Source organism: Schistocerca americana, chromosome 2 (genome assembly GCF_021461395.2).
Source record: "Schistocerca americana isolate TAMUIC-IGC-003095 chromosome 2, iqSchAmer2.1, whole genome shotgun sequence".
Classification (NCBI taxonomy): domain Eukaryota; kingdom Metazoa; phylum Arthropoda; class Insecta; order Orthoptera; family Acrididae; genus Schistocerca; species Schistocerca americana.
The window spans coordinates 194,646,370-194,660,001 of record NC_060120.1 but is presented as its reverse complement, the minus strand read 5'-3'; the positions used below and the strand labels follow the sequence as shown (position 1 = coordinate 194,660,001).

The window sequence follows — 13,632 nt, the reverse complement described above, 5'->3', positions numbered from 1 at the left end:
CTAACGATCGCCTGCCTCGGTAGCGCAGTAGGCAGCGCGTAAGTCTCATAATCTTAAGGTCGTGAGTTCGATCCTCACCCGGGGCATCTAATTTTCTGTGACTGAAGGTGGTGCTGTTGCTAGGGCGCCAACTTATTTCTTGTTTGTTATCCACAACGTTTCAACGCTTCAGCGGGAAAATGTTTACTTCCTGTTATTGCTACATACAGCTTCCCTATTCCTCTTCTCCCAGCAGAGCATGAAGCCAAAAGCATTGCTCTGCGACGTTTGAGGTGCGCGCCTTGCCAGTCAGTATGTGCAAAGATGCTCGCAAAGAGAGCGACAATGCGACAAGCGACCGTACGAACGGTCGAATGAAACGGCCGCATCCGGTGTGGTCTAGTGGCTATGATACCTGCCTTTCACCCAGGAGGCCCGGGTTCGATTCCCGGTACCGGAACGGAATTTTTTCCACACTAATCGTGACAAGTTTGAGCTGTCCGAGCGGCCGTTTCCCGTCCTGCTCGCAATATAGCTACTGTTTCGTGACCGTCAGCAGAATATAGACTAGGGAAGCAGACACACGACGACCATAGGAATGGTGTATGGCTTCATGCCATCTGATTCCAGCGTAGGGCTGAGCAGCTGCATCTGCCGAGGCCCGTTAGCTCAGTTGGTTAGAGCGTCGTGCTAATAACGCGAAGGTCGTGGGTTCGATCCCCCCACGGGCCACTTCTCTTTTACTACTGCGAAAAGGCAGCGCCGATTTCAGCTGGCGAGTGTGATGACCAAATGATCATCACCCTGCGTGGAAGTTGACAGAGGATCCGAACCCGACTCGTCGGGAAGCACTACAGCATTCACTCGGCAATGGCCATAATATCTTGAATACACTGGTTAGAGAAAATGAAAGAAAATGTCCGATTGCCGATGCGTAACAACTTTGGCCCTTGTCAGTACTTGGGCGGGTGAGCGCATGGGAACACAGGGCACTATTGGCAGTTTTACTTCCTATTTTTGTTTCTCCTTTGTTTTCGGAGCTACAGCCCGATTCGGCCAGGGAGACGCCACCGTGAAATGAAGGGGGCGTGCTGTGTGTCCATCGCCTCGCCTCTCCTTACCTCTCTCAGTCGTTTCTCGTGCTTGTCGTTTTGATATAGGCCGATTTGAGAGCGTCAGCTCTCGCGTCAGCTGAGCAAAGTCGAGACAAGTCGAGACACACTAAGGGCTGGTATGCAGCGAGTAAGAGGGCGAAAAAACAATAGTTTAAGAGCGCGTGGCAAAAGTACTCATACGCGAAATTAAAAGCCTGCTGCGGTGGCCGGGAATCGAACCCGGATCAACTGCTTGGAAGGCAACTATGCTGACCATTACACCACCACCGCACAAGCGAGCGCCCCGCCACCGCGCTGAGTCGGCTTCCCGCCTGTCGGCAGCGGCCGAAGGTGATCGTACCCGGCAGGCGCATTTCGAGGCAGGCTAGGGGAGCACATCCAGACGCATTCGGACAGCGTATCCGCGCACATTTCGCATCCTTTGGCAAGAGTCGGCGCCGGCGACGCAAGAGTACGCAGAGGACCGCGTTCTGGCGGCATCTTTAAGCAGTGCAGTGCAGGATTCAGCGTCTGCAGCATCTTCTCCACAGAATGCTACGGCGCTTGACGGCAGTCCCACTTTCCCTTGAGACATCTGCTCGGGAAGCAGCGTGAAGGTACCGCTGGCCCGAGCATCGGTGGTTCAGTGGTAGAATGCTCGCCTGCCACGCGGGCGGCCCGGGTTCGATTCCCGGCCGATGCATCATTTTGTTTTTTCTCCGGTAGGGGTGCTGCGTGTCTTTCGCACTCGAACTGCGTGAGCCATGAGAATGAACCGCGGGATTCCGTGTGGAAAGAACCAATCATGCAGCGCGGACGACTGCTCGTTTGGACTCCTGCGTGCTATTGTACATACTGGCGTCGGCCTAGCATCGCAAGTTGCCTGCCGCGCCGTGAATGCACGTGTAGCAACAGAAAAAATGAGCCAGGGAGTGCAGACTCTCTACCACTTGTATTCGGTACTTACCAAGATTCCAGAAGGTCTAACGATCGCCTGCCTCGGTAGCGCAGTAGGCAGCGCGTAAGTCTCATAATCTTAAGGTCGTGAGTTCGATCCTCACCCGGGGCATCTAATTTTCTGTGACTGAAGGTGGTGCTGTTGCTAGGGCGCCAACTTATTTCTTGTTTGTTATCCACAACGTTTCAACGCTTCAGCGGGAAAATGTTTACTTCCTGTTATTGCTACATACAGCTTCCCTATTCCTCTTCTCCCAGCAGAGCATGAAGCCAAAAGCATTGCTCTGCGACGTTTGAGGTGCGCGCCTTGCCAGTCAGTATGTGCAAAGATGCTCGCAAAGAGAGCGACAATGCGACAAGCGACCGTACGAACGGTCGAATGAAACGGCCGCATCCGGTGTGGTCTAGTGGCTATGATACCTGCCTTTCACCCAGGAGGCCCGGGTTCGATTCCCGGTACCGGAACGGAATTTTTTCCACACTAATCGTGACAAGTTTGAGCTGTCCGAGCGGCCGTTTCCCGTCCTGCTCGCAATATAGCTACTGTTTCGTGACCGTCAGCAGAATATAGACTAGGGAAGCAGACACACGACGACCATAGGAATGGTGTATGGCTTCATGCCATCTGATTCCAGCGTAGGGCTGAGCAGCTGCATCTGCCGAGGCCCGTTAGCTCAGTTGGTTAGAGCGTCGTGCTAATAACGCGAAGGTCGTGGGTTCGATCCCCCCACGGGCCACTTCTCTTTTACTACTGCGAAAAGGCAGCGCCGATTTCAGCTGGCGAGTGTGATGACCAAATGATCATCACCCTGCGTGGAAGTTGACAGAGGATCCGAACCCGACTCGTCGGGAAGCACTACAGCATTCACTCGGCAATGGCCATAATATCTTGAATACACTGGTTAGAGAAAATGAAAGAAAATGTCCGATTGCCGATGCGTAACAACTTTGGCCCTTGTCAGTACTTGGGCGGGTGAGCGCATGGGAACACAGGGCACTATTGGCAGTTTTACTTCCTATTTTTGTTTCTCCTTTGTTTTCGGAGCTACAGCCCGATTCGGCCAGGGAGACGCCACCGTGAAATGAAGGGGGCGTGCTGTGTGTCCATCGCCTCGCCTCTCCTTACCTCTCTCAGTCGTTTCTCGTGCTTGTCGTTTTGATATAGGCCGATTTGAGAGCGTCAGCTCTCGCGTCAGCTGAGCAAAGTCGAGACAAGTCGAGACACACTAAGGGCTGGTATGCAGCGAGTAAGAGGGCGAAAAAACAATAGTTTAAGAGCGCGTGGCAAAAGTACTCATACGCGAAATTAAAAGCCTGCTGCGGTGGCCGGGAATCGAACCCGGATCAACTGCTTGGAAGGCAACTATGCTGACCATTACACCACCACCGCACAAGCGAGCGCCCCGCCACCGCGCTGAGTCGGCTTCCCGCCTGTCGGCAGCGGCCGAAGGTGATCGTACCCGGCAGGCGCATTTCGAGGCAGGCTAGGGGAGCACATCCAGACGCATTCGGACAGCGTATCCGCGCACATTTCGCATCCTTTGGCAAGAGTCGGCGCCGGCGACGCAAGAGTACGCAGAGGACCGCGTTCTGGCGGCATCTTTAAGCAGTGCAGTGCAGGATTCAGCGTCTGCAGCATCTTCTCCACAGAATGCTACGGCGCTTGACGGCAGTCCCACTTTCCCTTGAGACATCTGCTCGGGAAGCAGCGTGAAGGTACCGCTGGCCCGAGCATCGGTGGTTCAGTGGTAGAATGCTCGCCTGCCACGCGGGCGGCCCGGGTTCGATTCCCGGCCGATGCATCATTTTGTTTTTTCTCCGGTAGGGGTGCTGCGTGTCTTTCGCACTCGAACTGCGTGAGCCATGAGAATGAACCGCGGGATTCCGTGTGGAAAGAACCAATCATGCAGCGCGGACGACTGCTCGTTTGGACTCCTGCGTGCTATTGTACATACTGGCGTCGGCCTAGCATCGCAAGTTGCCTGCCGCGCCGTGAATGCACGTGTAGCAACAGAAAAAATGAGCCAGGGAGTGCAGACTCTCTACCACTTGTATTCGGTACTTACCAAGATTCCAGAAGGTCTAACGATCGCCTGCCTCGGTAGCGCAGTAGGCAGCGCGTAAGTCTCATAATCTTAAGGTCGTGAGTTCGATCCTCACCCGGGGCATCTAATTTTCTGTGACTGAAGGTGGTGCTGTTGCTAGGGCGCCAACTTATTTCTTGTTTGTTATCCACAACGTTTCAACGCTTCAGCGGGAAAATGTTTACTTCCTGTTATTGCTACATACAGCTTCCCTATTCCTCTTCTCCCAGCAGAGCATGAAGCCAAAAGCATTGCTCTGCGACGTTTGAGGTGCGCGCCTTGCCAGTCAGTATGTGCAAAGATGCTCGCAAAGAGAGCGACAATGCGACAAGCGACCGTACGAACGGTCGAATGAAACGGCCGCATCCGGTGTGGTCTAGTGGCTATGATACCTGCCTTTCACCCAGGAGGCCCGGGTTCGATTCCCGGTACCGGAACGGAATTTTTTCCACACTAATCGTGACAAGTTTGAGCTGTCCGAGCGGCCGTTTCCCGTCCTGCTCGCAATATAGCTACTGTTTCGTGACCGTCAGCAGAATATAGACTAGGGAAGCAGACACACGACGACCATAGGAATGGTGTATGGCTTCATGCCATCTGATTCCAGCGTAGGGCTGAGCAGCTGCATCTGCCGAGGCCCGTTAGCTCAGTTGGTTAGAGCGTCGTGCTAATAACGCGAAGGTCGTGGGTTCGATCCCCCCACGGGCCACTTCTCTTTTACTACTGCGAAAAGGCAGCGCCGATTTCAGCTGGCGAGTGTGATGACCAAATGATCATCACCCTGCGTGGAAGTTGACAGAGGATCCGAACCCGACTCGTCGGGAAGCACTACAGCATTCACTCGGCAATGGCCATAATATCTTGAATACACTGGTTAGAGAAAATGAAAGAAAATGTCCGATTGCCGATGCGTAACAACTTTGGCCCTTGTCAGTACTTGGGCGGGTGAGCGCATGGGAACACAGGGCACTATTGGCAGTTTTACTTCCTATTTTTGTTTCTCCTTTGTTTTCGGAGCTACAGCCCGATTCGGCCAGGGAGACGCCACCGTGAAATGAAGGGGGCGTGCTGTGTGTCCATCGCCTCGCCTCTCCTTACCTCTCTCAGTCGTTTCTCGTGCTTGTCGTTTTGATATAGGCCGATTTGAGAGCGTCAGCTCTCGCGTCAGCTGAGCAAAGTCGAGACAAGTCGAGACACACTAAGGGCTGGTATGCAGCGAGTAAGAGGGCGAAAAAACAATAGTTTAAGAGCGCGTGGCAAAAGTACTCATACGCGAAATTAAAAGCCTGCTGCGGTGGCCGGGAATCGAACCCGGATCAACTGCTTGGAAGGCAACTATGCTGACCATTACACCACCACCGCACAAGCGAGCGCCCCGCCACCGCGCTGAGTCGGCTTCCCGCCTGTCGGCAGCGGCCGAAGGTGATCGTACCCGGCAGGCGCATTTCGAGGCAGGCTAGGGGAGCACATCCAGACGCATTCGGACAGCGTATCCGCGCACATTTCGCATCCTTTGGCAAGAGTCGGCGCCGGCGACGCAAGAGTACGCAGAGGACCGCGTTCTGGCGGCATCTTTAAGCAGTGCAGTGCAGGATTCAGCGTCTGCAGCATCTTCTCCACAGAATGCTACGGCGCTTGACGGCAGTCCCACTTTCCCTTGAGACATCTGCTCGGGAAGCAGCGTGAAGGTACCGCTGGCCCGAGCATCGGTGGTTCAGTGGTAGAATGCTCGCCTGCCACGCGGGCGGCCCGGGTTCGATTCCCGGCCGATGCATCATTTTGTTTTTTCTCCGGTAGGGGTGCTGCGTGTCTTTCGCACTCGAACTGCGTGAGCCATGAGAATGAACCGCGGGATTCCGTGTGGAAAGAACCAATCATGCAGCGCGGACGACTGCTCGTTTGGACTCCTGCGTGCTATTGTACATACTGGCGTCGGCCTAGCATCGCAAGTTGCCTGCCGCGCCGTGAATGCACGTGTAGCAACAGAAAAAATGAGCCAGGGAGTGCAGACTCTCTACCACTTGTATTCGGTACTTACCAAGATTCCAGAAGGTCTAACGATCGCCTGCCTCGGTAGCGCAGTAGGCAGCGCGTAAGTCTCATAATCTTAAGGTCGTGAGTTCGATCCTCACCCGGGGCATCTAATTTTCTGTGACTGAAGGTGGTGCTGTTGCTAGGGCGCCAACTTATTTCTTGTTTGTTATCCACAACGTTTCAACGCTTCAGCGGGAAAATGTTTACTTCCTGTTATTGCTACATACAGCTTCCCTATTCCTCTTCTCCCAGCAGAGCATGAAGCCAAAAGCATTGCTCTGCGACGTTTGAGGTGCGCGCCTTGCCAGTCAGTATGTGCAAAGATGCTCGCAAAGAGAGCGACAATGCGACAAGCGACCGTACGAACGGTCGAATGAAACGGCCGCATCCGGTGTGGTCTAGTGGCTATGATACCTGCCTTTCACCCAGGAGGCCCGGGTTCGATTCCCGGTACCGGAACGGAATTTTTTCCACACTAATCGTGACAAGTTTGAGCTGTCCGAGCGGCCGTTTCCCGTCCTGCTCGCAATATAGCTACTGTTTCGTGACCGTCAGCAGAATATAGACTAGGGAAGCAGACACACGACGACCATAGGAATGGTGTATGGCTTCATGCCATCTGATTCCAGCGTAGGGCTGAGCAGCTGCATCTGCCGAGGCCCGTTAGCTCAGTTGGTTAGAGCGTCGTGCTAATAACGCGAAGGTCGTGGGTTCGATCCCCCCACGGGCCACTTCTCTTTTACTACTGCGAAAAGGCAGCGCCGATTTCAGCTGGCGAGTGTGATGACCAAATGATCATCACCCTGCGTGGAAGTTGACAGAGGATCCGAACCCGACTCGTCGGGAAGCACTACAGCATTCACTCGGCAATGGCCATAATATCTTGAATACACTGGTTAGAGAAAATGAAAGAAAATGTCCGATTGCCGATGCGTAACAACTTTGGCCCTTGTCAGTACTTGGGCGGGTGAGCGCATGGGAACACAGGGCACTATTGGCAGTTTTACTTCCTATTTTTGTTTCTCCTTTGTTTTCGGAGCTACAGCCCGATTCGGCCAGGGAGACGCCACCGTGAAATGAAGGGGGCGTGCTGTGTGTCCATCGCCTCGCCTCTCCTTACCTCTCTCAGTCGTTTCTCGTGCTTGTCGTTTTGATATAGGCCGATTTGAGAGCGTCAGCTCTCGCGTCAGCTGAGCAAAGTCGAGACAAGTCGAGACACACTAAGGGCTGGTATGCAGCGAGTAAGAGGGCGAAAAAACAATAGTTTAAGAGCGCGTGGCAAAAGTACTCATACGCGAAATTAAAAGCCTGCTGCGGTGGCCGGGAATCGAACCCGGATCAACTGCTTGGAAGGCAACTATGCTGACCATTACACCACCACCGCACAAGCGAGCGCCCCGCCACCGCGCTGAGTCGGCTTCCCGCCTGTCGGCAGCGGCCGAAGGTGATCGTACCCGGCAGGCGCATTTCGAGGCAGGCTAGGGGAGCACATCCAGACGCATTCGGACAGCGTATCCGCGCACATTTCGCATCCTTTGGCAAGAGTCGGCGCCGGCGACGCAAGAGTACGCAGAGGACCGCGTTCTGGCGGCATCTTTAAGCAGTGCAGTGCAGGATTCAGCGTCTGCAGCATCTTCTCCACAGAATGCTACGGCGCTTGACGGCAGTCCCACTTTCCCTTGAGACATCTGCTCGGGAAGCAGCGTGAAGGTACCGCTGGCCCGAGCATCGGTGGTTCAGTGGTAGAATGCTCGCCTGCCACGCGGGCGGCCCGGGTTCGATTCCCGGCCGATGCATCATTTTGTTTTTTCTCCGGTAGGGGTGCTGCGTGTCTTTCGCACTCGAACTGCGTGAGCCATGAGAATGAACCGCGGGATTCCGTGTGGAAAGAACCAATCATGCAGCGCGGACGACTGCTCGTTTGGACTCCTGCGTGCTATTGTACATACTGGCGTCGGCCTAGCATCGCAAGTTGCCTGCCGCGCCGTGAATGCACGTGTAGCAACAGAAAAAATGAGCCAGGGAGTGCAGACTCTCTACCACTTGTATTCGGTACTTACCAAGATTCCAGAAGGTCTAACGATCGCCTGCCTCGGTAGCGCAGTAGGCAGCGCGTAAGTCTCATAATCTTAAGGTCGTGAGTTCGGTCCTCACCCGGGGCATCTAATTTTCTGTGACTGAAGGTGGTGCTGTTGCTAGGGCGCCAACTTATTTCTTGTTTGTTATCCACAACGTTTCAACGCTTCAGCGGGAAAATGTTTACTTCCTGTTATTGCTACATACAGCTTCCCTATTCCTCTTCTCCCAGCAGAGCATGAAGCCAAAAGCATTGCTCTGCGACGTTTGAGGTGCGCGCCTTGCCAGTCAGTATGTGCAAAGATGCTCGCAAAGAGAGCGACAATGCGACAAGCGACCGTACGAACGGTCGAATGAAACGGCCGCATCCGGTGTGGTCTAGTGGCTAGGATACCTGCCTTTCACCCAGGAGGCCCGGGTTCGATTCCCGGTACCGGAACGGAATTTTTTCCACACTAATCGTGACAAGTTTGAGCTGTCCGAGCGGCCGTTTCCCGTCCTGCTCGCAATATAGCTACTGTTTCGTGACCGTCAGCAGAATATAGACTAGGGAAGCAGACACACGACGACCATAGGAATGGTGTATGGCTTCATGCCATCTGATTCCAGCGTAGGGCTGAGCAGCTGCATCTGCCGAGGCCCGTTAGCTCAGTTGGTTAGAGCGTCGTGCTAATAACGCGAAGGTCGTGGGTTCGATCCCCCCACGGGCCACTTCTCTTTTACTACTGCGAAAAGGCAGCGCCGATTTCAGCTGGCGAGTGTGATGACCAAATGATCATCACCCTGCGTGGAAGTTGACAGAGGATCCGAACCCGACTCGTCGGGAAGCACTACAGCATTCACTCGGCAATGGCCATAATATCTTGAATACACTGGTTAGAGAAAATGAAAGAAAATGTCCGATTGCCGATGCGTAACAACTTTGGCCCTTGTCAGTACTTGGGCGGGTGAGCGCATGGGAACACAGGGCACTATTGGCAGTTTTACTTCCTATTTTTGTTTCTCCTTTGTTTTCGGAGCTACAGCCCGATTCGGCCAGGGAGACGCCACCGTGAAATGAAGGGGGCGTGCTGTGTGTCCATCGCCTCGCCTCTCCTTACCTCTCTCAGTCGTTTCTCGTGCTTGTCGTTTTGATATAGGCCGATTTGAGAGCGTCAGCTCTCGCGTCAGCTGAGCAAAGTCGAGACAAGTCGAGACACACTAAGGGCTGGTATGCAGCGAGTAAGAGGGCGAAAAAACAATAGTTTAAGAGCGCGTGGCAAAAGTACTCATACGCGAAATTAAAAGCCTGCTGCGGTGGCCGGGAATCGAACCCGGATCAACTGCTTGGAAGGCAACTATGCTGACCATTACACCACCACCGCACAAGCGAGCGCCCCGCCACCGCGCTGAGTCGGCTTCCCGCCTGTCGGCAGCGGCCGAAGGTGATCGTACCCGGCAGGCGCATTTCGAGGCAGGCTAGGGGAGCACATCCAGACGCATTCGGACAGCGTATCCGCGCACATTTCGCATCCTTTGGCAAGAGTCGGCGCCGGCGACGCAAGAGTACGCAGAGGACCGCGTTCTGGCGGCATCTTTAAGCAGTGCAGTGCAGGATTCAGCGTCTGCAGCATCTTCTCCACAGAATGCTACGGCGCTTGACGGCAGTCCCACTTTCCCTTGAGACATCTGCTCGGGAAGCAGCGTGAAGGTACCGCTGGCCCGAGCATCGGTGGTTCAGTGGTAGAATGCTCGCCTGCCACGCGGGCGGCCCGGGTTCGATTCCCGGCCGATGCATCATTTTGTTTTTTCTCCGGTAGGGGTGCTGCGTGTCTTTCGCACTCGAACTGCGTGAGCCATGAGAATGAACCGCGGGATTCCGTGTGGAAAGAACCAATCATGCAGCGCGGACGACTGCTCGTTTGGACTCCTGCGTGCTATTGTACATACTGGCGTCGGCCTAGCATCGCAAGTTGCCTGCCGCGCCGTGAATGCACGTGTAGCAACAGAAAAAATGAGCCAGGGAGTGCAGACTCTCTACCACTTGTATTCGGTACTTACCAAGATTCCAGAAGGTCTAACGATCGCCTGCCTCGGTAGCGCAGTAGGCAGCGCGTAAGTCTCATAATCTTAAGGTCGTGAGTTCGATCCTCACCCGGGGCATCTAATTTTCTGTGACTGAAGGTGGTGCTGTTGCTAGGGCGCCAACTTATTTCTTGTTTGTTATCCACAACGTTTCAACGCTTCAGCGGGAAAATGTTTACTTCCTGTTATTGCTACATACAGCTTCCCTATTCCTCTTCTCCCAGCAGAGCATGAAGCCAAAAGCATTGCTCTGCGACGTTTGAGGTGCGCGCCTTGCCAGTCAGTATGTGCAAAGATGCTCGCAAAGAGAGCGACAATGCGACAAGCGACCGTACGAACGGTCGAATGAAACGGCCGCATCCGGTGTGGTCTAGTGGCTATGATACCTGCCTTTCACCCAGGAGGCCCGGGTTCGATTCCCGGTACCGGAACGGAATTTTTTCCACACTAATCGTGACAAGTTTGAGCTGTCCGAGCGGCCGTTTCCCGTCCTGCTCGCAATATAGCTACTGTTTCGTGACCGTCAGCAGAATATAGACTAGGGAAGCAGACACACGACGACCATAGGAATGGTGTATGGCTTCATGCCATCTGATTCCAGCGTAGGGCTGAGCAGCTGCATCTGCCGAGGCCCGTTAGCTCAGTTGGTTAGAGCGTCGTGCTAATAACGCGAAGGTCGTGGGTTCGATCCCCCCACGGGCCACTTCTCTTTTACTACTGCGAAAAGGCAGCGCCGATTTCAGCTGGCGAGTGTGATGACCAAATGATCATCACCCTGCGTGGAAGTTGACAGAGGATCCGAACCCGACTCGTCGGGAAGCACTACAGCATTCACTCGGCAATGGCCATAATATCTTGAATACACTGGTTAGAGAAAATGAAAGAAAATGTCCGATTGCCGATGCGTAACAACTTTGGCCCTTGTCAGTACTTGGGCGGGTGAGCGCATGGGAACACAGGGCACTATTGGCAGTTTTACTTCCTATTTTTGTTTCTCCTTTGTTTTCGGAGCTACAGCCCGATTCGGCCAGGGAGACGCCACCGTGAAATGAAGGGGGCGTGCTGTGTGTCCATCGCCTCGCCTCTCCTTACCTCTCTCAGTCGTTTCTCGTGCTTGTCGTTTTGATATAGGCCGATTTGAGAGCGTCAGCTCTCGCGTCAGCTGAGCAAAGTCGAGACAAGTCGAGACACACTAAGGGCTGGTATGCAGCGAGTAAGAGGGCGAAAAAACAATAGTTTAAGAGCGCGTGGCAAAAGTACTCATACGCGAAATTAAAAGCCTGCTGCGGTGGCCGGGAATCGAACCCGGATCAACTGCTTGGAAGGCAACTATGCTGACCATTACACCACCACCGCACAAGCGAGCGCCCCGCCACCGCGCTGAGTCGGCTTCCCGCCTGTCGGCAGCGGCCGAAGGTGATCGTACCCGGCAGGCGCATTTCGAGGCAGGCTAGGGGAGCACATCCAGACGCATTCGGACAGCGTATCCGCGCACATTTCGCATCCTTTGGCAAGAGTCGGCGCCGGCGACGCAAGAGTACGCAGAGGACCGCGTTCTGGCGGCATCTTTAAGCAGTGCAGTGCAGGATTCAGCGTCTGCAGCATCTTCTCCACAGAATGCTACGGCGCTTGACGGCAGTCCCACTTTCCCTTGAGACATCTGCTCGGGAAGCAGCGTGAAGGTACCGCTGGCCCGAGCATCGGTGGTTCAGTGGTAGAATGCTCGCCTGCCACGCGGGCGGCCCGGGTTCGATTCCCGGCCGATGCATCATTTTGTTTTTTCTCCGGTAGGGGTGCTGCGTGTCTTTCGCACTCGAACTGCGTGAGCCATGAGAATGAACCGCGGGATTCCGTGTGGAAAGAACCAATCATGCAGCGCGGACGACTGCTCGTTTGGACTCCTGCGTGCTATTGTACATACTGGCGTCGGCCTAGCATCGCAAGTTGCCTGCCGCGCCGTGAATGCACGTGTAGCAACAGAAAAAATGAGCCAGGGAGTGCAGACTCTCTACCACTTGTATTCGGTACTTACCAAGATTCCAGAAGGTCTAACGATCGCCTGCCTCGGTAGCGCAGTAGGCAGCGCGTAAGTCTCATAATCTTAAGGTCGTGAGTTCGGTCCTCACCCGGGGCATCTAATTTTCTGTGACTGAAGGTGGTGCTGTTGCTAGGGCGCCAACTTATTTCTTGTTTGTTATCCACAACGTTTCAACGCTTCAGCGGGAAAATGTTTACTTCCTGTTATTGCTACATACAGCTTCCCTATTCCTCTTCTCCCAGCAGAGCATGAAGCCAAAAGCATTGCTCTGCGACGTTTGAGGTGCGCGCCTTGCCAGTCAGTATGTGCAAAGATGCTCGCAAAGAGAGCGACAATGCGACAAGCGACCGTACGAACGGTCGAATGAAACGGCCGCATCCGGTGTGGTCTAGTGGCTAGGATACCTGCCTTTCACCCAGGAGGCCCGGGTTCGATTCCCGGTACCGGAACGGAATTTTTTCCACACTAATCGTGACAAGTTTGAGCTGTCCGAGCGGCCGTTTCCCGTCCTGCTCGCAATATAGCTACTGTTTCGTGACCGTCAGCAGAATATAGACTAGGGAAGCAGACACACGACGACCATAGGAATGGTGTATGGCTTCATGCCATCTGATTCCAGCGTAGGGCTGAGCAGCTGCATCTGCCGAGGCCCGTTAGCTCAGTTGGTTAGAGCGTCGTGCTAATAACGCGAAGGTCGTGGGTTCGATCCCCCCACGGGCCACTTCTCTTTTACTACTGCGAAAAGGCAGCGCCGATTTCAGCTGGCGAGTGTGATGACCAAATGATCATCACCCTGCGTGGAAGTTGACAGAGGATCCGAACCCGACTCGTCGGGAAGCACTACAGCATTCACTCGGCAATGGCCATAATATCTTGAATACACTGGTTAGAGAAAATGAAAGAAAATGTCCGATTGCCGATGCGTAACAACTTTGGCCCTTGTCAGTACTTGGGCGGGTGAGCGCATGGGAACACAGGGCACTATTGGCAGTTTTACTTCCTATTTTTGTTTCTCCTTTGTTTTCGGAGCTACAGCCCGATTCGGCCAGGGAGACGCCACCGTGAAATGAAGGGGGCGTGCTGTGTGTCCATCGCCTCGCCTCTCCTTACCTCTCTCAGTCGTTTCTCGTGCTTGTCGTTTTGATATAGGCCGATTTGAGAGCGTCAGCTCTCGCGTCAGCTGAGCAAAGTCGAGACAAGTCGAGACACACTAAGGGCTGGTATGCAGCGAGTAAGAGGGCGAAAAAACAATAGTTTAAGAGCGCGTGGCAAAAGTACTCATACGCGAAATTAAAAGCCTGCTGCG

General features: G+C 54.2%; 33 non-coding genes across 33 annotated transcripts; 27 read left to right on the top strand and 6 right to left on the bottom strand.

Moving 5' to 3' along the window:
- Positions 1–13: 13 nt before the first annotated feature.
- On the top strand, positions 14–86 carry Trnam-cau. The gene has a single exon. It is a non-coding gene; the product is annotated as a tRNA-Met (tRNA).
- A 281-nt stretch (positions 87–367) lies between these two features.
- Trnae-uuc lies at positions 368–439 on the top strand. The gene has a single exon. It is a non-coding gene; the product is annotated as a tRNA-Glu (tRNA).
- Positions 440–637: 198 nt separating this feature from the next.
- Positions 638–711, top strand: Trnai-aau. Its single transcript has one exon. It is a non-coding gene; the product is annotated as a tRNA-Ile (tRNA).
- Positions 712–1,292: 581 nt separating this feature from the next.
- Positions 1,293–1,364, bottom strand: Trnag-ucc. Its single transcript has one exon. It is a non-coding gene; the product is annotated as a tRNA-Gly (tRNA).
- A 341-nt stretch (positions 1,365–1,705) lies between these two features.
- Positions 1,706–1,776, top strand: Trnag-gcc. Its single transcript has one exon. It is a non-coding gene; the product is annotated as a tRNA-Gly (tRNA).
- Positions 1,777–2,069: 293 nt separating this feature from the next.
- Trnam-cau lies at positions 2,070–2,142 on the top strand. Its single transcript has one exon. It is a non-coding gene; the product is annotated as a tRNA-Met (tRNA).
- Positions 2,143–2,423: 281 nt separating this feature from the next.
- Trnae-uuc lies at positions 2,424–2,495 on the top strand. Its single transcript has one exon. It is a non-coding gene; the product is annotated as a tRNA-Glu (tRNA).
- A 198-nt stretch (positions 2,496–2,693) lies between these two features.
- Positions 2,694–2,767, top strand: Trnai-aau. The gene has a single exon. It is a non-coding gene; the product is annotated as a tRNA-Ile (tRNA).
- A 581-nt stretch (positions 2,768–3,348) lies between these two features.
- Trnag-ucc lies at positions 3,349–3,420 on the bottom strand. The gene has a single exon. It is a non-coding gene; the product is annotated as a tRNA-Gly (tRNA).
- A 341-nt stretch (positions 3,421–3,761) lies between these two features.
- On the top strand, positions 3,762–3,832 carry Trnag-gcc. The gene has a single exon. It is a non-coding gene; the product is annotated as a tRNA-Gly (tRNA).
- A 293-nt stretch (positions 3,833–4,125) lies between these two features.
- On the top strand, positions 4,126–4,198 carry Trnam-cau. Its single transcript has one exon. It is a non-coding gene; the product is annotated as a tRNA-Met (tRNA).
- Positions 4,199–4,479: 281 nt separating this feature from the next.
- Trnae-uuc lies at positions 4,480–4,551 on the top strand. Its single transcript has one exon. It is a non-coding gene; the product is annotated as a tRNA-Glu (tRNA).
- A 198-nt stretch (positions 4,552–4,749) lies between these two features.
- On the top strand, positions 4,750–4,823 carry Trnai-aau. The gene has a single exon. It is a non-coding gene; the product is annotated as a tRNA-Ile (tRNA).
- A 581-nt stretch (positions 4,824–5,404) lies between these two features.
- Positions 5,405–5,476, bottom strand: Trnag-ucc. Its single transcript has one exon. It is a non-coding gene; the product is annotated as a tRNA-Gly (tRNA).
- A 341-nt stretch (positions 5,477–5,817) lies between these two features.
- Trnag-gcc lies at positions 5,818–5,888 on the top strand. The gene has a single exon. It is a non-coding gene; the product is annotated as a tRNA-Gly (tRNA).
- A 293-nt stretch (positions 5,889–6,181) lies between these two features.
- Positions 6,182–6,254, top strand: Trnam-cau. Its single transcript has one exon. It is a non-coding gene; the product is annotated as a tRNA-Met (tRNA).
- Positions 6,255–6,535: 281 nt separating this feature from the next.
- On the top strand, positions 6,536–6,607 carry Trnae-uuc. The gene has a single exon. It is a non-coding gene; the product is annotated as a tRNA-Glu (tRNA).
- Positions 6,608–6,805: 198 nt separating this feature from the next.
- On the top strand, positions 6,806–6,879 carry Trnai-aau. The gene has a single exon. It is a non-coding gene; the product is annotated as a tRNA-Ile (tRNA).
- A 581-nt stretch (positions 6,880–7,460) lies between these two features.
- Positions 7,461–7,532, bottom strand: Trnag-ucc. Its single transcript has one exon. It is a non-coding gene; the product is annotated as a tRNA-Gly (tRNA).
- Positions 7,533–7,873: 341 nt separating this feature from the next.
- Trnag-gcc lies at positions 7,874–7,944 on the top strand. The gene has a single exon. It is a non-coding gene; the product is annotated as a tRNA-Gly (tRNA).
- A 293-nt stretch (positions 7,945–8,237) lies between these two features.
- Trnam-cau lies at positions 8,238–8,310 on the top strand. Its single transcript has one exon. It is a non-coding gene; the product is annotated as a tRNA-Met (tRNA).
- Positions 8,311–8,591: 281 nt separating this feature from the next.
- Trnae-uuc lies at positions 8,592–8,663 on the top strand. The gene has a single exon. It is a non-coding gene; the product is annotated as a tRNA-Glu (tRNA).
- Positions 8,664–8,861: 198 nt separating this feature from the next.
- On the top strand, positions 8,862–8,935 carry Trnai-aau. Its single transcript has one exon. It is a non-coding gene; the product is annotated as a tRNA-Ile (tRNA).
- Positions 8,936–9,516: 581 nt separating this feature from the next.
- Trnag-ucc lies at positions 9,517–9,588 on the bottom strand. The gene has a single exon. It is a non-coding gene; the product is annotated as a tRNA-Gly (tRNA).
- A 341-nt stretch (positions 9,589–9,929) lies between these two features.
- On the top strand, positions 9,930–10,000 carry Trnag-gcc. The gene has a single exon. It is a non-coding gene; the product is annotated as a tRNA-Gly (tRNA).
- Positions 10,001–10,293: 293 nt separating this feature from the next.
- Trnam-cau lies at positions 10,294–10,366 on the top strand. The gene has a single exon. It is a non-coding gene; the product is annotated as a tRNA-Met (tRNA).
- Positions 10,367–10,647: 281 nt separating this feature from the next.
- Trnae-uuc lies at positions 10,648–10,719 on the top strand. The gene has a single exon. It is a non-coding gene; the product is annotated as a tRNA-Glu (tRNA).
- A 198-nt stretch (positions 10,720–10,917) lies between these two features.
- On the top strand, positions 10,918–10,991 carry Trnai-aau. Its single transcript has one exon. It is a non-coding gene; the product is annotated as a tRNA-Ile (tRNA).
- A 581-nt stretch (positions 10,992–11,572) lies between these two features.
- Positions 11,573–11,644, bottom strand: Trnag-ucc. The gene has a single exon. It is a non-coding gene; the product is annotated as a tRNA-Gly (tRNA).
- Positions 11,645–11,985: 341 nt separating this feature from the next.
- Positions 11,986–12,056, top strand: Trnag-gcc. Its single transcript has one exon. It is a non-coding gene; the product is annotated as a tRNA-Gly (tRNA).
- Positions 12,057–12,349: 293 nt separating this feature from the next.
- On the top strand, positions 12,350–12,422 carry Trnam-cau. The gene has a single exon. It is a non-coding gene; the product is annotated as a tRNA-Met (tRNA).
- A 281-nt stretch (positions 12,423–12,703) lies between these two features.
- Trnae-uuc lies at positions 12,704–12,775 on the top strand. Its single transcript has one exon. It is a non-coding gene; the product is annotated as a tRNA-Glu (tRNA).
- Positions 12,776–12,973: 198 nt separating this feature from the next.
- On the top strand, positions 12,974–13,047 carry Trnai-aau. The gene has a single exon. It is a non-coding gene; the product is annotated as a tRNA-Ile (tRNA).
- Positions 13,048–13,632: the final 585 nt, after the last annotated feature.